At 41.1% G+C, this 22495-nt stretch overlaps 1 long non-coding RNA gene across 1 annotated transcript; it reads right to left on the bottom strand.

Moving 5' to 3' along the window:
• Positions 1 to 2725: 2725 nt before the first annotated feature.
• On the bottom strand, positions 2726 to 20654 carry LOC119931611. The gene is made up of 3 exons (XR_005452139.1): positions 20491 to 20654; positions 10990 to 11219; positions 2726 to 2824 (listed from the first exon to the last, which is right to left on the bottom strand). It is a non-coding gene; the product is annotated as an uncharacterized LOC119931611 (long non-coding RNA).
• Positions 20655 to 22495: the final 1841 nt, after the last annotated feature.

Below are 22495 nucleotides of genomic sequence, written 5' to 3'. Positions count from 1 at the left end.
GCTTGTAGCTACCCCAGCATTTAGCACAGTGCCCGGGACGTAGTAATCAATCAATCAATCAATCGTATTTATTGAGCGCTTACTGTGTGCAGAGCACTGGACTAAGCGCTTGGGATGTACAAGCTGTCAACATGTAGAGACAGTCCCTACCCAACAGTGGGCTCACAGTCTAGAAGGGGGAGACAGAGAACAAAACCAAACATGCTAACAAAATAAAATAAGTAGAATAGATAGGTACACGTAAAATAAATAAATAGAGTAATAAATATGTACAAACATACAGGTGCTGTGGTTAAGGGAAGGAGGTAAGATGGGGATGGAGAGGGGGTCGAGGGGGAGAGGAAGGAAGGGGCTCAGTCTGGGAAGGCCTCCTGGAAGAGATGAGCTCTCAGTAGGGCCTTGAAGGGAGGAAGAGAGCTAGCTTGGCGGATGGGCAGAGGGAGGGCATAGTAAGCACTTAACGAATACTATTAAAACAAAACAAAACAAAAGGTGAGCTTGATATGATGGGAAAGTCAAGGAAGGCTTCCTGGAAGAGAAGGGTTTTAAAGACAGGAAGAGCTGTGGACTGGCTGATTTGAGTGGGGGGAGGAAGTTCCAAGCAGGAAGGGATTGCAAGAGATTGCAAGGGATGGGGAGAGGAATGCATCGGTCTGTTGTTATATTGTAATCTCTCAAGAGCTTAGTACAGTGATGATGATGATGATGACGATATTTGGCTTAGTATGTCCCAAACCCTGTTTGGGGGATGGGGAGGGGGAGAGGAAGGAGGGGGCTCAGTCTGGGAAGGCCTCCTGGAGGAGGTGAGCTCTCAGTAGGGCTTTGAAGGGAGGAAGAGAGCCAGCTTGGCGGATGTGCGGAGGGAGGGCATTCCAGGCCAGGGGGAGGACTTGGGCTGGGGGTCGACGGCGGGACAGGTGAGAACGAGGCACAGTGAGGAGGTTGGTGGCACAGGAGCGGAGGTTGCGGGCTGGGCTGTAGAAGGAGAGAAGGGAGGTGAGGTAGGAGGGGGTGAGGTGATGGAGAGCCTTGAAGCCGAGAGTGAGGAGTTTTTGTCTGATGCGTGGGTTGACTGGTAGCCACTGGAGATTTTTGAGGAGGGGAGTAACATGCCCAGAGCGTTTCTGCACAAAGATGATCCAGGCAGCAGCGTGAAGTTTAGAATGAAGTGGGGAGAGGCAGGAGGATGGGAGATCAGAGAGGAGGCTGATGCAGTAATCCAGTCGGGGTAGGATGAGAGATTGAACGAGCAGGGTAGCGGTTTGGATGGAGAGGAAAGGGTGGATCTTGGCGATGTTGCGGAGGTGAGACCGGCAGGTTTTGGTGACACCCCTTTGGATGTGAGGGGTGAACGAGAGAGCAGAGTCGAGGATGACACCAAGGTTGCGGGCTTGGGAGACGGGAAGGATGGTAGTGTCGTCTATAGTAGTGCGAAAGTCAGGGAGAGAGCAGGGTTTGGGAGGGAAGATAAGGAGTTTATCTTAAGGAATTTATTGAACACTTACTGTGTGCAGAGCACTATACTAAGCGCTTGGGAAATCAAAATGAAAAGTTGGGTTTCCTACCCTGAGACATCTTTTAGTTCATCCTGCAGGTAGGCCTGTATCAGCGTCATGGAAAGGATTTTGTGGAGGTGGGGAAGGAACAGGGAGAACTATCTTGTTCTTAATGACTTTAAGGGAAGGAGAGCCCAAAGTCTCTCCAGAATGGGGGACCCCAGGAAGTTCCTTTTAGCTCTAAGGTTTTATAGCCCTTAAATTGTGCGGTTTTACGAATCAACATACTCCCCATTTTACAAGGAAAATATTTATGAGGTTAAGACAGTTTCTCTTCTAAGTGCTCAATAAATATGATTGATTGATTGATCTACTCAGTTGTATTTATTGAGTACTTACGTGCAGAGCACTGTACTGACCTCCCTGCCTGTTGTCTCTCTCTACTCCAGTCTGCACTACACTCTGCCACAAAACCATTCAATGTTTCCCTATTCCTCAAAACCTCCAGTGGTTGCCCATCTACCTCCACATCAAACAGAAACTCCTTTCCATAGGCTTTAAAGCCCTCAATCACCTTGCCCCCTCCTACCTTACCTCCCTGATTTCTTATTACAACTCAGCCCCAAACACTTCACTCCTCTAATTCCAACCTACTCACTGTACCTTGATCTTGTCTGTACCACCACCAAACCCGTGCCCACATCCTATCTCTGGCCTGAAATGCCATCCCATCTTCACACTCAACAGACGGTTACTCTCCCCACCTTCAAAGCCCCGATTAAGCCCTCATCTCCTCTTCTCCCTGTCCCTTCTGTGTCACCCTAGCACTTGGATTTGCATGCTTTATTCACAGCCCTTATGTACACATCCATAATTTATTTATTTTTATTATTGTCTGTATCCCCCTGTAGACTGTAAGCTCATTGTGGGCAGGGAACATGTCTACAACTCTGTTACACTGTATTCTCCCAAGCTAGTGATCTGCACACAGTAAGCACTAAATAAATACTATTGGTCCCTTGATTCCCAAAGCAGTGCTCTTTCCATTGGACCAACTTGAATATTCACCACAGCTTCTTTACTATTAATTTAGCTCATGCAGCTGGAAAAGGCTCTTCTTAGAAAGCTGAGAATGATTTTTAAACCATGGGTAAAAGTATCCCAACATTTTAAAACTCAATGATGGCTTTGGGAAATATTGCTAAAAAGCCTTATAGTGGTACCTTTATGAAATCATAGATCCAGAAAGGATTTCCAGAACTCATCTAATCCATTCTCCGGCAGGTGGGTAGGGATCATCAACATCATTCCAAATGGATGGGGTGTTTCTGTATTAAAGTTCATCAAGAGCATCTCAAAGACCATAAAAACCACATTTCCAATGACTTGCTCCAATATCTCATAGCCTTAATTGATAAGAGATCCTTCCTAACACCTTCTTAACAGCTAGAGAAGCAGCTTGGCATAGTGAATAGAGTCAGGCCTTGGAGTCAGAAGGTCTTGGGTTCAAATCCTGACTCCAACACTTCTCTGCTGTGTGACCCGAGACAAGTCACTTCACTTCTCTGTGCCTCAGTTACCTCATCTGTAAAATGGGAATTGAGACTATGAGAACCATGTGGGACTGGGATTGTGTCCAACACGATTTGCTCGTATCCACCCCAGTGCTTAGTTCAGTACTTGGCACATAGTAAGCGCTTAACAAATACCATTATTATCAATGTCATCATCATCTTCATCATCTAACAAAATCTTCTAGTGAGCTACCCATCCAGGGAGCATAGCTATTTGTTCCTGGTGGATAGAAAACAATGCTAAATTACATTCTTGCATCTGTGAAACTGGTGGTAAAAAGGCAGATAAAAAAGTGTTCGCTTGTTTTTTCCCCTTATTTAAAATCTCATGTAATTGGATGAGTGAAATTTATCCAAACTCCATCACAAACTTCAGGACAGGTACTTTTCACTGTGGTTTTGTCCCACCCATATATGAAAAAGAGAAACCCAGATTTATTAACCCACCTAAACTTGGCTAATAATTCTACTACCCATAAAAGGAAAGTGCTGAATCAAAGACAGAAAGAGGTCATTTATCTTATCTCTGCAGGTAGGGAATTAATTACTCTATGCACACCACCCAGAGGGCAGAGTACACAAATAAATTGTTCAATTCCATCCTTGATATTTATGAGGGGAGAATTGGAAAGCCTAACTGAAAACAGACTTTCCTCCTAAATATACAATTTTTAATTTAGAAAATTAAAGTAAAAAACATTTAGATGCACATTTCCTGACCTGAACATCAAGTATTCAAAATTGAATATACTCGATGTTAACTTTTTCTAGCTTCAAGCATTTATTGTTTACATTTTTGTCATTTTAAAACTTTTCCATCATTTATTTTTCTATCTCTCTCTCTCTCTTCGTCTCCCTTCTTGGCCATCCTACCCACCAGATAGGGATTAGAGTTTGCATAATGTTCCCCGAGTAGAAAGGTATTTCTTGTTGCTGTACCCTTTGAGGGGTTCTGAAGATCGTTCATGTGGCCTTTTGGGGCCTCATTTTATGAGTCAGTTCATCAATCTCTCAAAATGATTACAAACTTGAGAGATAAATAAGGTCTATTACTTTATTCCTTTAGGGAGACAAGAACAAATATCAGGCTAGTGAAATCTTCTAGAAATATTGCATCAGCTCTTGTATTAAAAGTTCTGGCGCCTCCCCCTACCAGTGAAAGCAGAAACAATAACCTGGGCTCTGTCCTCAGAGAGCCAAAACTTTACCTTTGAAACATTTCAGTGCTGCAACCTACGTTAGCTCAGGAGATATCTGCTCTCCTGTTTTTTAAATAACTATCCATTTACAGGCTTCACTGGTTGGGAACCTTGCCACTGCTTCGATTGCCTGATAAGGTGCAACAATTTAGAATTTATTAGTGGATTGCCTTTTCAGTGTTTGTTTTTCATTTTCTTCAGCAGAACTGATATCTTAAGTTGCATTGTTCTAGCCAACTTAGACTTTCAATTACTTCTTAGAAAGGGAGAAATACAATACGCTTTTTGTGTCAGCACTTGAAATGTATGGGAGTGCTTGCATATTGGAGGAGGAGAGGGTGGGACACGTTTATCACTGCCTCTGCTTCTTCCACCAGCCAAATTACTGGGTAATTTGTGATGCACTGGTGCATCACAAATGTATCCTGATGAGTAGAGGAGACTTAAATGGCTCTGGGCCTGCCTCCATTTCAGTTAATCACACTTGTACTCACTATGACTTTCTTGGCACTCAGGAGGCAATTCAGCTGAGTGGCAAGCCCATAGCCCCGACATGTTTAGGTTCTCCTCCAACCTGACCTACCAGAGTTGAAAGAAAATGGTGGGACCATTTCTCTGACTTTAGCTCAGCCTTATTTTCCTCTACCTACTACAGGTCTTGCCCTGGGGCCATGTCAGGATATTTCACAGCACTAGCCTATTCTTCCCCCCACCCCACTCCATACACACTAAAATGGTGCTGGGATTCAAATCTGCCAATTCTATTATTAAAAGTATCTTTGGCAGGTCTTCAGGACAACATGGCATTTCCTAATCATTCGAGTTACTTGTGTCATTAGTAGATGGAAGAAAAATCCTTTGGAAATCTTGTGCTCGAGTGAGCTCTGTCAAAGTAAATGAGGAACTTTTTTTTTCCTTTAGAAAGGAAACAAAATCACTTATGAGAGCCTATTGAATCCAGCAAGTCAGCATTTATCAATAGTAAACACCCTTTTACATCCATCCTTTTATAAATGTTCTAGGTTACTAGCTTTGAAACTGGTGCATCACAAAATTCTCATGTGCTTTGCTGAGCTCCTTTGAAAAAATGGCATGTCACTATATTGAATTATCTGTAAATGTGGGTGTACATTCCCAAGTATCTTTGCAAAAATACTTGGAGATAGGCTACAAAATTTTCAGGCGTTCTCAATCCTCCCTTAGCCTTCCTTCCTTTACCGTTGACATAAGATACATGATCTGATGGTTAAGAGCATTAGCCTCAAGGAGTGCTAATGCTGAATTTCTTAGAATAATTCTTTCTTGCCTGCAGCGTAATCCATTTTAGGTTTGGCTTAATTTCTTGCAGGCAAGTGGGCCTGGGCAAATGTGCATGACTAACTCAATAATCATTCGGAAATTCACTGTGCCCAGCTGTTCCTTCTTCATTTCAGTTGCTGCACAGATGAGATTGCCTTGAGTTGATGAAGGTGTGGTTCTTTGAGAAATTTAAACTCTGCTTATTAGCTGTCTTTTTGGGAAGATTCACTGTGGGTAAATCTCCAGGAGAAAATTAAACAGCTTCCCCAGAGATGAACCTAACAGTTCATGATGTAGTTAATAAGGGACTTCAGAGACCCAAAGAAAATGGTGCATAATCAGCGGTTCTTAAATAGGCAGCTGAGGTATGTTGGCTACTTTCTCTTTTTTGGAGGAGAAAGAACGGTTCCAGGTCTGTCTGAGCCCATCCACAGCAGCTCAGAACCACGCAAACCTGTGTGAGGGGTTTGTCACTGTGGGAAACAGACCCAAAGGCCCCAACTAATTCAGATCATCCTGAAACTAGAGTCAGATGCTGGATTATGGTTCATTGTGGAATCCCAGGCAGAACCAGACACCCATGCCTGTGGGCTCTGCATATAGTAAGTGCTCACTAAATATGATTGAATGAAGGAATGAATCCAGATAATCATGGGATCCTGGAATGGAATATTTCTTCTATGGGGGGCCCAGAGACTCCTTTCTTCATTTGGATTTTTTTAAAAAGCTAATTCTAATCATTAGCCAGTGCTTTTTCAATATGGGAGTTAATCTGATTCTGACTCAAAGGGACCACAACAGCTGACCCTAAATCACAAAGAAGCAGAATGGCCTAGTGGACAGAGCATGGGTGTGGAAATGTCTTCCTTTTGTGTGACTTTGGGTAAGTCACATAACTTTTCTGTGGTTTAGTTTCCCTCACTGTAAAGTGGGGATAAGATACTTGTCATCTCCCTCTGATAATGTGAGCTCCATTAGGAACTGAGATTATGTTTGCTCTGATTATTTTATAACTCACCCTTGCACTTAGCACATAGTAAGTGCTTAATTAATACCATAATTGAGAGAACTGGAGTAATAATGACTTCACTGTATGGTTTCCCTCTGACAAACCCCAAGGCAAGGAGAGTGTCCAAAGTTTATCTGTTAGGAATATGAAGGTGGGGCAAAGGGTTACATTAAGTGAGTGAAGTCCATTTGACAGAGGGAAGTTATAGCTACTCTTCTGATGCCTTGGCATTGAAGGAAATGAGGGACTGGGTATTTTGCCAATTTGTAATAATGATGGTATTTATTAAGCGCTTAGTATGTGCAAAGCTCTGTTCTAAGCGCTGGGGAGATACAAGGTGGTCAGGTTGTCCCACGTGGGGCTCACAGTCTTAATCCCCATTTTACACATGAGGGAATTGAGGCACATAGAAGTTAAGTGACTTGCCCAAAATCACACAGCTGACAATTGGTGGAGCGGGGATTTGAACCCATGACCTCTGACTCCAAAGCCCATGCTCTTTCTACTAAGCCATGCTGCTTCTCTACTGTACTTGTACTTTGTACTTCTCTCTTCGTACTTCACAAGTGCTTAGTACAGTACTCTGTACACAGTAAACTCTCAATAAATACAATTGAATGAATGAAGAGGAATTTTCTGTTTCAGGATGGAGGGGGTGGGGAAAGGATGGACTCTGAGAGATCATCCAGTCCAAAACCCTGCCAAACTATCCTACAAGAATGAGAATCACTCCTACATTTAACCACCTACTCTCCCTGCTGAGAAAATTACCCACTTACCATTGAACACACACCCCAGAGTTAAACTCTCAATCAGGAAGTTTATCCTTATATCAAATCCTAATCCCTTGGCCTATGGCAAAAACCTGAGTGTGGCTCAGTAGAAAGAGCACGGGCTTGGGAGTCAGAGGTCATGGGTTCTAATCACTGCTCCTCCACATGTCAGCTATGTGACTTTGGGCAAGTCACTTAACTTCTCTGTGCCTCAGTTACCTTATCTGTAAAACGAGGATTAAGACTGTGAGCCCCACGTGGGACAACCTGATCACCTTGTATTCTCCCCAGTGCTTAGAACAATGCTTTGCACATAGTAAGCACTTAACAAATGCCATCATTAACAACCACCATCATTTTTTCTTCTTTAGTTCTCAGCAGAGAGGAAAAAGAGGACAAGTTGTCAACCTCTTCTAAACTGTGCACTCTCATAAGCTGTCTGCAGATAGTTTTTTTATTTGACTAGGCACCTGAGTTAACCAGCTGAATTGCATGTAAAATATGTGGGCTACCAAGGCTCTCACTTCTGTTCCTCAAAGCACCTGAAGATAATTCCTGGGAAATGAGATGACAAGGCTTGGATGGGCAAAAATTCTTTTCTATGAAGTTACTGGCGTGTGTCACTAAGAAAGAAAAGTCTGTTGTTAGCACCTTGAAGAGTCCTGAACAGTAGCAGAGATTTGGAATTGTCCTGGATTTCAGCATCAGAAATGGCCTCAGGTTCTAATACCAACCAGCTGGAGCTCAGTGCAGGAAAGGGTTGCCACCTACCTATAGGTGAGAGCTAACTTCAACACACCTCCATCCCCACCCTGCATCTAGGAGCTTTAGAGATGGCTAAACAATTCCACATATTGTTATTCATGAAGAGCAAGCCCCATGAAGTACAGAAGGCTAAAAATCAGTATTTTGCTAAATATGTATTTGGGCCCTACATTAAAAATAATATTACCTTTTTATTTATTACTTTCAGGGATGAAATCTGGATTTTAGGATCCCATTTCCCCAGTTTAGGAGATACAGATAAAAAGAGATCAGCAGTAAGAGGTGTGGGGCACAGAGGGAGGAATAGAAACTGGGGAAGATGACAAAGAGAAAAGACTAAAAGATGACAGCTATTTTCTGTGAAGCATGAAGGGAAAACAGATATAAAGTTGGAAACTCAAATACCGAAGTGATTCTTGCCCCGGAAAAGTTGAGGGACAAACTACAGAGTGAATAAAACACTAAAAGCAGTGGGCTTGGGAGTCAGAAGGACCTGGATTCTAATCCTGCCTCCACCACGTCCCTGCTGTGTGACCTTGGACAAGTCGCTTCGTTTCTCAGTTACCTCATCTGTAAAATGGGGATTAAGATTGTGAGCCCCAGGTTGGACAGGGACTGTGTTTAACCTGTATCTTTATCTTGTATCTTTCCCTGTGCTTAGAACAGTGCCTGGAAAAGAGTAAGTGCTTAACAAATGCCATAAAAAAAACCTAGTTAAATAAGGAAAGTGCTAAAAGAGTATTTTTTATCATCATCATCATTACTAATGCCTAAAAAAATCTATGAATACCACCACTAAAAATCAGATAAAGAAATTTACAGTGAATTAATACATCAAAAATGAAGGTGAAGGTAATCCATTTATTTAAAAAAACTTGATAAATAGTGAGGGCTACTATGGTTACTAAATTGAAATCTCATGGGTATTCTTATGAGAAAAATAATCTCTTAGGAGAATTGAAAGGAAGAATAGAATATATAGAGAATATATGACTCTACCATATTCAAAATTCTAATTCCACTAAAATTCTATGACAGTTTAAATTGCGGTAGTAGAGCCAGATTACTGGACCAGTAGAATGGGATTCTAAAGGTATTATTCGATTACATGTAGTATTTCATTTTATCTCATCTCTAAAATATTTCTGAGCCCAACAGTGTATACTGTACACATCTAACTCTTAAAGGGGGACAGATTTTCTAGTTTGTGGATTATCATAACCTTTTCATTACTCTTTTCAGGATACTGTACACATCTAACTCTTAAAGGGGGTCAGATTTTCTGGTTTGTGGATTATCACAACTTTTGCATTACTCTTTTCAGCTTTTTGGTGATTCCACTGCTCACTCAGGAGATGAAGTTTAAACAAACAATTTACTGTTTGTTACCAGCTTCAGTAAAAGGTGTGGATGAATGAAATAGAAGCTATTAGCTAAAAATTAGATTTTAAGGTTATCAATAGATTACCTTTAGTCATGAATTTACTACTCTTGTATCTCTTTACCACAGGTATTGGAGAATCGATTTAGTAGGCATGTTTGCTAAGAAAAACAAATACTGTCCATCAACTAGTCATTTCTAATGAATTTCCTTTCAAGAGGTTTCATCCTTTCGGGAACAAAATTACACAAACTGAAATTCAGATCCAGAAGCCGTTCATACTTCCGTTTTCCATTTGTGTCTGCCTAAGGAACACATGCTGCCCTCTTGCAAAAACTGATATTATTGCACAGGATGACATCATTTTGGTAAATTGAAAGCACAGTACAGTCTTTCCTTTTAAATGATCTAATCTGTGTCCATTTCTTTGATCCAAACAACCCGACAGATCAACATAAACATTTAGGTTCAGGATCTAGAAGAAAACAAGCTGCAAACAAGAAAAAAATGTAAACAGAAACTGCAAACATGATCAGAACCCAGGCACTAACCATTAATTGTGAATCTTCCCCATTTGTTCTAGAAGCATTCTCTCAAGGGCATGGGAAGAGTGAGCATTTTGGGAGATGACAGATTTCTTTGTAGACTTTCAATAGGATTGGGCAGAGGTGTTGAATACACCAAGGGGTCATCCAGTGTGGGCCGAGATTATCTCTATTGCTGAAATGTACTTTCCAAGTGCTTAGTACAGTGCTCTGCACACAGTAAGCACTCAATAAATACGACTGAATGAATGAATGAATTTTTATGGTGAATAATCCTGGTTTCAAGGGAGATGCAGCGTTGTCTAGTGGATAGAGCATAGGCCTGGAAATCAAGGACCTGGGTTCTAATCCCAGGTCTTCCACTTGCCTGCTCTATGACCTTGAGCAGGTCTCTTAATTTCTCTGTGCCTCAGTTACATCATCTCTAATAAGGGGATTATGACTGTGCGCCCCATTTGGGACTTGGACCGTGCCCAACCTGATTACCTTGTTTTTACCTTCGTGCTTAGAACCGTGCCTGACATTCAGTAAACACTTGACAAATACCATAAAAAAAAAAAGATTGGAACTTCGGTTTTAGCATCCAGATTTAGATTTCTTTCTTATAGGCTGTAAGTTCTTTGTGGACAGGAAACATGTCTACCAATTCTGTTGTATTATATTCTCTCGAACGCTTAGTACAGAGCTCTGGACACAGTACGTGCTCAGTAAATACCACTGATTGATTGACTGCTAGGCAAATCCAGTCTACTGATATCTGCCCCTTCTTGACTGTGAGCCCGTTGTTGGGTAGGGACAGTCTCTATATGTTACCAACTTGTACTTCCCAAGCACTTAGTACAGTGCTCTACACACAGTAAGTGCAAAATAATACGATTGAATGAATGATAACTAAAGCTTTTCCCACCTAACAGGCAAGAACAGCTACCAAAATAGACCAAGTGTCACCTTCTGATTTCTTCAGGCTTCACTATGATTTCCCCTTGCCCTGATGATCGTCTGATGTTCCTTGTAAACAGCTTTGAGTGCTGATCAGCCATCCCATTTCCTTGAACTGGATAATCAATCACAGAAGATACCACCAATCTAGCTGTCTAATGGGACAGGCAGTTTTCAGAGGGAGCCATCTTCTCAGTTCAGATCTGCATGGTGGGCTTCACCAGTCTTTTTTCTTCTCCCTACAGGCAGAGAACTCCCATTAACACTAAAACAAAGGAATAATCAGCAGCAATTCTGCAGCCTGTCTTTTTGACCCAGAGGGAATAGCACATGTGAGGTTTGTCCACAAGCTCAGTACTTTTCCATTTAGAAAAAGGGATTTATAGTTTGGAACCAGGGAGAGCTAAGCTGTTTTTTTAAATACCCGTTTCTCCTCTTTTTCATCTTGTTATCTTTCTAGCCCAGAAGATTCATTAAGGAGTTCCTTCCCCAGTGCTATATGTCCAAACACCCAGTTTAGAGATTAATTTAAGGAAGTCACTGTACTGATATAAATACTTTCACTGGCCCTTATTTCCCATATCTGCCCTCCCCTCTGCATTGCCTATGCACTTGGGTCTATACTCTCAATCAATCATTTATTTAGAGCTTACAGTGTGCAGAGCACTGCCCTAAGACTTGGAAGAGTGCATATATTAACAGTAGACATGTTCCTTGTCTACAAAGAGTTTACAGTCAGCGTTTTCGATACTAACCCCATCCCCAGCTCCACAGCCCTTAAGCACATGTCCTTATACTCTCCCATTTCCTTTTCTGTAATTTATTTTAATGCCTGCCCCCCCACACACACACTAGATTGTAAACTTCTTGAAAATAGGGATGTCTACCAATTTGATTGTAATATACTCTTCCGAGTGCTTAGTACAGTGCTCTGCGTAAAGTAAGAGCTCAGTAAATACCATTGATTGATTGAGTGAGTGACTGTCTGAGTTTCAGGTCTTACCTTCCCCCCATTCCACTGTAGAATAGCCTGGATTCACAGAACTCAGGCAGAATGTCAGCAGAATGAGGGAATGGCATAGCCTGCCAACACCCCTAAACTGACTCGGTGACTCAGGAGGCATTCTCAAAGAAAAAATGTGCTGTCTGCATCAGCCCAACCTAATCATTTTCAGATTTTTATTTGATTTATGACAAAAAGTAATACTACCAAATCCCCAAACATTAGCTGGCAGATGAATCATCTGTATTACCTTTCAGACACAGGCAGATTATGGTGTTCTATTTTAAATCTGCTACTGGATTTCCCCTTTGTAGATTCAGCTCTTGTCTGGAGCTTGGCTATCTTATGATCTCCTGGAGCAAAAACTGGGAACTGCAATCACATTAAAGTGCATCTGTGGCTCTTACAGACTCTGATGGCACTGAGCCTTCAGAAGCTAGCTAACTTAGCTCTACCCTCACCTTATACATTGTGGAAGTGATAAAAAATGCACAGAGGACTAGGACTTCCAATATTAATAATAACAATGATAATCATATTTGTTAAGTGCTTTGTTAAGTTACTATGTGCCAAATGTGTTTAAAGTACTGGGGTAGCTACAGGATAATCAGATTGGACACTTTGCCTGTCCCACATGGGGCTCGGAGTCTAAGAGACAAATCTTGGAATGAGAAACACATAATTCAAGGCTGATAGCATTAGGGTTTCCAAAGGAAATCACTTTTGTTTCCATCGCTGATACCCAGAAATGCTGACTTGCCTCAGCAGTATTCCTAAATTTACTTGGAGAAAGAAGAGATCCAATTAGAACCTAGGCTAACCTGGCAAATTAGTCATTACCCATGACCCACTTTCCCACCCAGGCAGCAATAGTATGGAAAGTAAGAACCTGGTGTGACTCAATTAGGTGTTCTATTGCTTAGTACCCTAGGCCTCCTAGAAATTTTACAAAATACAGAAATATATTCAGCCATATACTCCCATCGAGATCCACAATTGTAGTTTGCACAAGATAAGGCCCACTCAGTCCACTAATTTTGCTATGGAACTTTCCATGGTTAACAAGATTTACTTTAAATGGCTTGATTCCTTTGCATTCCAGGATTCCATGAATATAGCCTTAATTAAATTGGTTCAAAATATTTTGTTCTTGAAGTGTAGAGTGGAAATGGAAACCTCAAAGAAACTTGAACTTTGTGACATCTTTTTAGGGGCAAGAAGCATCATTGTCCTCATTTTATAGTTAAATTGGGTAGTTCCTCAAAGAAAGAACTAGTGATTTTTTTGACCCAGTAAATTTCAATTTTCACTTTTTTGATGGTTATCTCTGTACCCCTCCCCTCAACCTTATTCTGTTGTGCAAGGTCTTTCCCAAATCACTTGTAACTGCATTTTTCCTTTTTCAGGGGAATTTAGAACTACTGAATTCACTAAGGAATCAGGGTGGCTTAGTGGATAAAGCACAGGTCTAGAAGTCAGAGGAGCTGGGTTCTAATCCTGGCTCCACCATTTGCCTGCTGTATGAGCCTGGGCAAGTTACTTAACTTCTCTGTGCCTCAGTTTCCTTAATTACAAAATGGGGATTCAACACCTGTTCTACTTCTCCTGTGACTTCTACCTAGACTGTGAGCCCTTTGTGGGACAGAGACTGTGTCTGACCTAATTACCTTGTATCTACCCAAGTGCTTAGAACAGCACTTGCTTGACACGTTGAAGTGCTTAGATATAAAAGCAAGACAAAATCTACTCAGGTTTTTCTGTGAAAGTAGCCTAACCTGCTCATAATGATGATGTCATCACTTTGGAAATATCCTCCTAAATATGGATACCCTCAGAGCCTGACTCCCAAGTGCCTAGAAATGCATTGTTCTTCCCTCACACTAAGAAGACACACTAGAAATAATAAGGTAGAGTGTTATAGCAGCACCTGCAAGTGCGAAATAATCCTTCCCAGGAGGGATGAGCTTCCTGGTGATTCTAGTCACTTCATTTTGTATTGTTGGCAGAAAAATTCTCAACTTCCTTGCTGAAAATTGGAAATCAGGAAAATTACCCTCAGGTTCCAAAATAAGCAATTTCCCCTAGGCCCTATTGGACCCTACAAGCACTAGAACCCTTCAACTGGAAATGTTGGCTTCTAGTAAGTTGTGATTTTTTTTCCTGATATATATATATATATATATATATATATATATATATATATATATATGTATGTTTCCAGTTGCTTATTCTGGAAGGCACTAAACAAGTTGTACTGATGTTAACACAATTACCTAATGAACTCTCATAACTCTTTTGACAGTCCTCTAAGTTGTTTTTTTTTACTGTAATAAGATATTGCTTCCAACTCTCTGAACTGAGTAATAATAATAATAGAATTATGTGTAGAGCACTGCATTAAGCACTGGGGAAGAGTATATAGGTAGGAATTACACATGGACCCTTTAAAATGCAATGAATATATTTCAGACTAGAAAAAGGAAAGCTGAGTGGGATTTAGTAAGTATCTGAAGCGTTGTTATGGCAGAGGATGGTGACCAGCTGTTCTTCATTTCCACTGAAGGCACTGTGAAAGAAGATTTTCATAGCAAGAGTGTTTTTGGTGAGTTGTAAGAACAGGAGCTGTTTGTGCTGATGATGAACTCTGGAAGCACAGATGGCCTGCTGAACTCGTATGCTATTCTGCAAATTAAAATTATATATTGTAGACTGTAAGCTTCTGGAGGTCAGGGAAAGTGTCTACCAACTTTTTTGTATTGTACTCTCTCAGTACTTGGGACAGTGCTCTGCACCCAGTAAGCACTCAGTAAATACCATTGAACAATTGATTACTTTCCCAAGCACTTTATACAGGGAAGCACACATTAAACACTGTTGATTGATTTATAGTAAATTGGAGACTAACAAGGTTTTGTACCAGATTAGACCAAGGCAATCCAAAGGTTATTCACTGGTCATCCCAAACTGAAAGCACTACCAGAATTCTGATGAAGGCACCATTCATGTGTATGTATGTATGTATGTTTGTAGGTCTATATAGATAATATGTACAGTTGATAAAGAGAGCTGCCTTCATAATTTGAAGATAATGCTACTAACAGAGAGTTTACCAGTGTGGGTAAGTGTACCTCGATAAGGCTGGATGATCCATGGCTGACAGTCCTGTTCAAATTATGTACATGCAATATTGTTCTACTTGCTACCTGCAGTTCTAGGAGTTCTTTTGATTCTGCCTCTTGGTGTCCCATCTTGTTGAGGCCTTTGCTCTAAAAAGTCATCCAATTTCTCTGTACTGCACTACAGACTGCTCTGTCTTCTCATGCTGTATCCCATCTGCCCAAGGGTATGCCACATCAACTATGGTTTCACGCCTTATGTCTTAAAAATGTTTCTCCTTCCATCCCAGTTTACATTCCTTCCACTTCAGTTCATCATACAGCAGCCACTTGGTTGATGAACATTACTTGGATGCTGGAAGACTGCATTCTTGGGCCTTACTGTTGGTAATTCTGTCTTGACATTGATCTAAGGACACAAATGCTTTAACTTTATCAAATCAGTAGTTCATCGAGCTTGGTATTCTGTCTAACATTGGCAACAAAATCCTCGGAAGAACCATGTGCTTTGTTGCCCTCTTTGACGTAAGTGGAATTACAGATGGAACTGCTGTAGAAGTTAGGAGGAGTATATGTATTAAGTACAGGACTCCCAGGATGTAGACTATCAAACACAACATTTGGTCTACAGAGATTCAGTTTGTTCTTAAGTTTGAGTTCATATTGGCATCATAATTTGTCAGTCTCCCGAAGACCATACCAGCCTTTTTTATTAGGTTTCCTGCTTCTTTGGCTTCTCTTGCCTAATTGGGTAATATGCTACCAAAGTAGCGTAATCCAGTGCCAGAATTCAATTCTGGCTCTAAAGGAGAACCTCAGGTATTGCGCAGAGCTTGCCAAATGCAGGCTGCTTATAATCTCAATCTTCTTCAGGGTCATTTTCAATCCAAAGTGTTTCTAGTTCTTATCATCCAATTCTAATTCTTAATCATCTGCAAACTGTTCTCTGGGTGGGCTTCCTTGATGGTATTGTTCACCCATCAATCAAGCAATCAGTATTTATTGAACTCTTACTTTGTGCAGAACACTATACTAAGCACTTGGGAGAATACAGTGGAGTTGGAAGACCAGATCCCTGCCCTTGAAAAGTTTTCAATCTTGATGGGGAAGCAGACTTTACAATACATTACAGAAAGGGAAAGGCACAGAGTATAAGGATAGGTACCTAAGAGGTATGGGGATTGGGGGTAGAGTGAGTACTAAAGTGCTCAGTGGGTATGGACTCAAGTGTAGAGGCAACACAAAAGGGAGGGAGAATAAAGTAGGGGATAGGGGAAAGTATTTCAGATTGGATTCACTAGAGCCTGAGATTTACTTTTGCACCAGGAAATTCAAATTTGATTCCAGAGAGTCGATTGATACCAATCCAAAATGTGGGCAAGTCAATGAAATATAAAATGACCCAGGATGTTGACAAACAAATCTTGGCGTTGGAGTGTCTGTTCCACTTTTGAGAGATTCTTTGTTTTTTTTTTTTTTTGGCTGGGTGGTGGGGGAAATATTTGGTGCAGTTCTCTTGGCTGATATATGATTTTCATCATCCTCTCTACAAGCCCTACTGAGAGCTCACCTCCTCCAGGAGGCCTTCCCAGACTGAGCCCCCTCCTTCCTCTTCCCCTCCCCACCCCCCTGCCCTACCTCCTTCCCCTCCCCACAGCACCTGTATATATGTTTTTACAGACTCATTACTCTATTTTACTTGTACATATTTACTATTCTATTTTGTTAATATATTTTGTTTTGTTGTCTGTCTCCCCCTTCTAGACTGTGAGCCCGTTGTTGGGTAGGGACCATCTCTATACGTTGCCAACTTGTACTCCCCAAGTGCTTAGTACAGTGCTCTGCACACAGTAAGCACTCAATAAATACAATTGAATGAATGAATGAATGAACTGGAAGCCATTCCAAATTCCCAGCCTCAGCTTTTCCTCCAAGAGTGGTTTGGGGAATCTCACAAACTGTTAGTTAATTTAGGACAAATATTGCCTTAATCCATTCTGACAAACCTTTTGGATGAGCATATCAATCATTGCAACTCTGCCTTGCGGGGCTCTAGTTCTTCCCCTAGCTATAAAGGTGATAATTAGTTACCCAGATGCTGTTCTGTTCATCTGATGGAAAGAAGCTCAAAAGATCTATTTTTAGATCCTGATTAAAATAATTAAAAAAAAATTCTTTCTTCATTTTAAAGTCAGTTGCAGAGGTTGGGCAAGCAGAAGTTTCAAGGATCCAAAACCAAATTTAGTCAAGTGTGATAGATCTAGTATCAGTATTTTCTTATTCTAGATTAAAGACTGTGCCCAAATCTCAAAACATTAGCTCATAATAGGAAACCAGAGTACTGGATGCTCATTTTGATTGTTGATGCCACTTATCCTAACCATGGCAACAAGCTTCTGCCTTTGCTAATCTTTCCACTGTAGATCCCTTCTTTAGAAAGGAAAAATGGAACCTGATTACTCTTTGGTTAATCTGAGTGGTGGCATTTTTCATTTAGTCCCTGCTATGAAATTGTTTGGGAGTAGAATGTGGAGAGGCAGGTGCAATCAAGGGCTTAGAACAGTGCTTGGTACATAATAAGCACTTAACAAATAATAATAATGGTATTTGCTAGGCACTTACTATGTGCCAAACACTGTTCTCAGCACTAGAGTTAGATGCAAGGTAATCAGGTTGTCCCACGTGGGGCTCGCAGTCTTAATCCCCATTTTACAGATGAGGCAACTGAAGCACAGAGAAGTTAAGTGACTTGCTCAGTCATCTGACAAGTGGCAGAGGCGGGATTAGATCCTATGACCTCTGACTCTTTCCACTAAGTCTCACTGCTTCTCCACAAGAACAAGCTAAATAATTTATAACTAAATAATGTATAACCTAAATTCCCTCTCTTCCACCATGGCAGAAGGAGTTGTAATTTGGGGGCGTTGAATTATCCAGGTATTTAATTGACTCAATGCTCCCCTTATTTGCTTCACTTTGCCATCGCAGAACCAAACCAAGTCTCTAAAAAGATGAGAGGCAACGGTAAGTGCTTCTCTTGTGCCAGGGCAGTGACAAAGAATAAGAATAAACAGAATACCATGATTTATTGCTGCTAAAGCCTGCTCTCCAATGAAGGCCCAAGTCCCTCACTTTGTTTTAAGATTACATTGCCTCCAAGAGGCCTTTCCCAATTAAGCTGTCTTTTCCCCAGCTCTCTCCCTTCTGCATTATGTATGTACTCCAAACTGTGACCTTTGGGCATTTGATATTCTCCCCACCCTCAGCCCCACCTAGAATGACTTAGTAGATAGAGCATCTACTCCTGGCTCCACCACTTTTCTGCTGTGTGATCTTGGGCAAGTCACTTCACTTCTCTGTACCTCAGTTACCTCATCTGTAAAATGGGAATTGAGACTGTGAACCCCATGTGGGACAGCAACTGTGTCCAACCCGATTTGCTTGTACCACCTCAGCACTTAATACAGTGCCTGGCACATAGTAAGTGCTTAACAAATGCCAAAATTACTGTTTCCTCTCCCCCCCACCCCTTCTTCAGTAGGGCCAAGGAGTGGGAAGAGGTGTGGAGCAGGGCAATTTTGGGCTGGCAGAGGAGGGGGAAGCTGTCCCAGGAAGCAGATCGGGACCAGGATATGGAGTATTATATTTTTTTCCCCGTGCTCTGCTTGCCATGGCTTAATTCTGTCACTTAATTGAGATCACCAGGGTTGGACCTTAAAGAAATAAGCTTGACATTGAAAAAGGAGTAATGAAAATACTCTTTCATATTTGGATCACTGTACATTCAGCTAAACTCCTCCTTTAATACAGAGGACCCTGGCATAGGAAATAGCCACCCAGAAAAAAAAATCTCACCAAGAGCTGGCTGAAAGGTCTGCAAAAGAGTAAACTGAATGACACTCTGGAATGAAGAAGGACTTGTTTAAGTTAGATAAACTCACCAATCTAGACAAATCATTAGGCTTGAGGGCAGGGGGAAAGGGTCAACTTTACACGCTCAATCAATTGTATTTATTGAGCATTTACTGTGTACAAAGTACTGTACTAAGTGCTTGGGAGAATACGCTACATCACTATATCAGAGTTGGTAGACACATCAGGATCCTCAAATTTTTGTTGGCTGTTTGATGTCTACAACAGCTTTGCTTTTCTAAAATGAAATGTAAAAATCCATGATCTCTTTTTACTTAACCTCAATCCCCGCAGCAAGAAAAACCCACATGGAGACACTTGAACAACAATGCCCACTCTTCAGTTAACTCCAGGGTGATGAGTTAGTTTCCCTGCAACAAGCCAGGAAATAGCTCACAGAAATGTACTGCTTAGACTTGCTACCTCAGAATGGGAGATAAAAGGAAGAGATCATTAGTTATGCATTTGCTGGGTATTATTAACACAGAGATGATATCATTGGCAGCCAATGGGAGGACTGTGTTTATTTCTAGGCTTTGACAGGCACTATTTGATAATGTTTAATTTTAGCTGGATCTTCCTGCAAAATGATGCAGATTATATTGGCTTAAATGAAATATCAATCCTGCCTACGATTAAAAAAGGAACTGCCTTGATTTTATTTTCTTGGATTTTTAAAACTGAAACAGAAGAAAGGGACAAATTCAAATCCACTGTGACTCTATTGGAGAGTTCTTACTGGGGACTTGAAAAGAGCCATACCCAGGAAATGGTAATTCTCCTTCATGGTCTCAACTTCATCTTTATCATGGCTCCAGGGAATGAGATAATCTAGCCTTAATGGGATTTCAAAGTTTCGGGAGGGTTTTTGATATACACTTTTACAAGAGATAGCATAATCTTTGAAATATCCAGGATCTTAAATTCACTAAACATAGGCACCCTTCATTGCTTTCCGAACAGCAGTTTTTTTTCCCAGAACAGTAATTCAATGGAGTTGTTGATCAAAATGTAGCAGGTAGCAGGAGAAGAATGATGACATATTGTTTTATTTTCTGGTGAGTGAAAAGGGAGGGTAGAGAGAGAGAGAAATACAAACACATAGATACAATTTATTTACTTTTTAGGTCTCCATCTTCAATTAGTGCCAAAAAAGAGAACAGCCTATCTTCAAAACCCGGGAAGGACATAATAAAAATAAACTTGTTCATGACACGAGTAAGTCAATGCTTTCATATAAAACACTTTACATGCTCAAGTGCCTGGCTCTCAAATATTCAGATTTATGTCTTTTGGGCTCGTTCAAAAGGGCTGCAATGGAAAAAAATAGTCAGTGGTGCCCCTGACTAGATCCTGCTCAGAGCAAGATGGATAGTCAGGGGCTGGGTCCTTTTTTATTACATGCTTTCAACTGTCTAGTACACTTCTGTCCCATAGCACTCAATAAATAACAATAATAAGGAGGGTTAAGGACATTACCTGGTTTCTTGAGATGAAAGTGAAGTCTTTATTGAATGATTTATCTAAAAAATTATCATTTGATGTTCTGCTTTGCCCCTGGAGACGAATGAGTATATGCTTGCTGTGTCTCTCTCCAAAGGACTGCTTTCTGGGCAGGCTGCAAGGCTGGAGGGGTTCTAAGGTGGATGGCAGCTTTGAAATCTCCTAGCATAACCCTAAGGTGTGAGAGGATGATATTAAATATAGGGCCCAGCTGGCTGCCTGGTTGGGAGTTTTTTTAGATCTTGTTTTTGCGTCAGGCATTTATTTTTAATTCCTGGCTTCAGTTTGATCATATCAGCAGCGCTCTATGAGAGCAGTCATCCAGCATATTCTACAGGTCTCTCCTCTTTCTCCTACTGCTGTTCAAACCCCTGAAAGTTTCATGGGCTCCTACCGTTTCACTCAAAGTCATTCAGGACCACCCATTTCTAAAACTCTCCTCCTGCATCATTCTGCAATTTGTTTTGTTCATCCTAGGGGGAGATTGGAGTGACATGAAGCCAGAATCATGCTGATGAGAATAGCGCTTGTACATATCTATTGCCTTGTGATCCTCTTCAAAATAAGAATAATCAATAAATCCATATTTATTGGGCACTTAGTGTGCAAAGCACATACTGTGCACTTGGAAGAGTACAGTGTAAAAATGTAACAGAGTTGGTAGACACAATGAGGGGGAAACAGGGAATAAGCATGCTTCCAACTCCAGCTGAGGCTGTCAGCCCACTGTGTAGGTCTTAAAGTGCTCCAGTGCTGTAACACCTTAATGCCACAACCCCTCAACCCAAACTCATATTAAGGCTATATGAAGGAGGTTTTACAATCAATCAGTAGTATTTATTGAGCACTAACTCTCTGCAGAGCACTGTAATAAGCACTTGAGAGTGTACAATAACGCTAATAGGCACAATCCCTGTCCTCAAGGTATTTATGATCTAGCCAGAGAGCTTACAAGTGAGCAAAGTTGAAACTTTCCTTCACATCCCAGCAAAATTCTGCAAAGTTTTTTGGGTTTTTTTCCACATCTGCCACCATGTTGGACTGAGGGAATCATGAAAAAGTAACTTCTTTTTTTCTATATCTGAATGGTGCTGGGAATAGCTGTTTCATTATTCAGTTAGAGAATTAGATTTTTATACTTTTCTCTCAGGGCAGCAAGGAACGATTGTTAAACATTAAGGGTACTTGTGCTTTTGTGCTAGATTTGGGCGGACTAGGAGGTAAGACCAGTGGAAGAAACCAACCTGACTCTGAAATTCCTACAGGGGACTCTGACAAGAATTGAGAGTGGTGAGGTGGGAGTGGGATGGGGAGTAGGGAGTGGAAGTTCCTTTCATTCATTCATTCATTCATTCAATTGTATTTATTGAGCGCTTACTGTGTGCAGAGCACTGTACTAAGTGCTTGGGAAGTACAAGTCGGCAACATATAGAGGCGGTCCCTACCCAACAATGGGCTCACCATCTAGAAGGGGGAGACAGACAACAAAACAAATCATGTAGATAGGTGTCAAACCGTCAGAATAAATAGAATTATAGCTATATGCACATCCTGTCATTCACTGAGTCCAAAGAGTTTATAAGCTTCAACTGAGCAGAACTGGGTTTTTTATTTACTATTTATGTGAGAGACTTTGTTTTGACTTCTATTGGATGTTTTCAGGTGCCTAGTACAGTGCTTTGCTCAGATGTAGGTGCTCAATAAACAATAATAATAATGGTATTAAGTGCTTACTATGTGCCAGCATTGTTCTAAGCACTGGGGTTGTAGATACAAGGTAATCAAGTTGGACACAGTCCCTGTCCCAAATGGGGCTCACAGTCTTAATCCCCATTTTGCAAATGAGGTCACTGAGGCACAGAGAAGTGAAATGACTTATCCGAGGTCACAGAGCAGGCAAGTGGCGGAGCCGCGATTAGACCACAAATCTTCTAACTCCCAAGTCCATATTCTTGCCACTAGGCACAGCTGCTGCTGCCTT

The sequence above is a fragment of the Tachyglossus aculeatus genome, chromosome 8 (assembly GCF_015852505.1).
Source record: "Tachyglossus aculeatus isolate mTacAcu1 chromosome 8, mTacAcu1.pri, whole genome shotgun sequence".
NCBI lineage: Eukaryota > Metazoa > Chordata > Mammalia > Monotremata > Tachyglossidae > Tachyglossus > Tachyglossus aculeatus.
The sequence above is the reverse complement of the archived record's forward strand: the minus strand, read 5'-3'. Positions and strand labels throughout refer to the sequence as shown.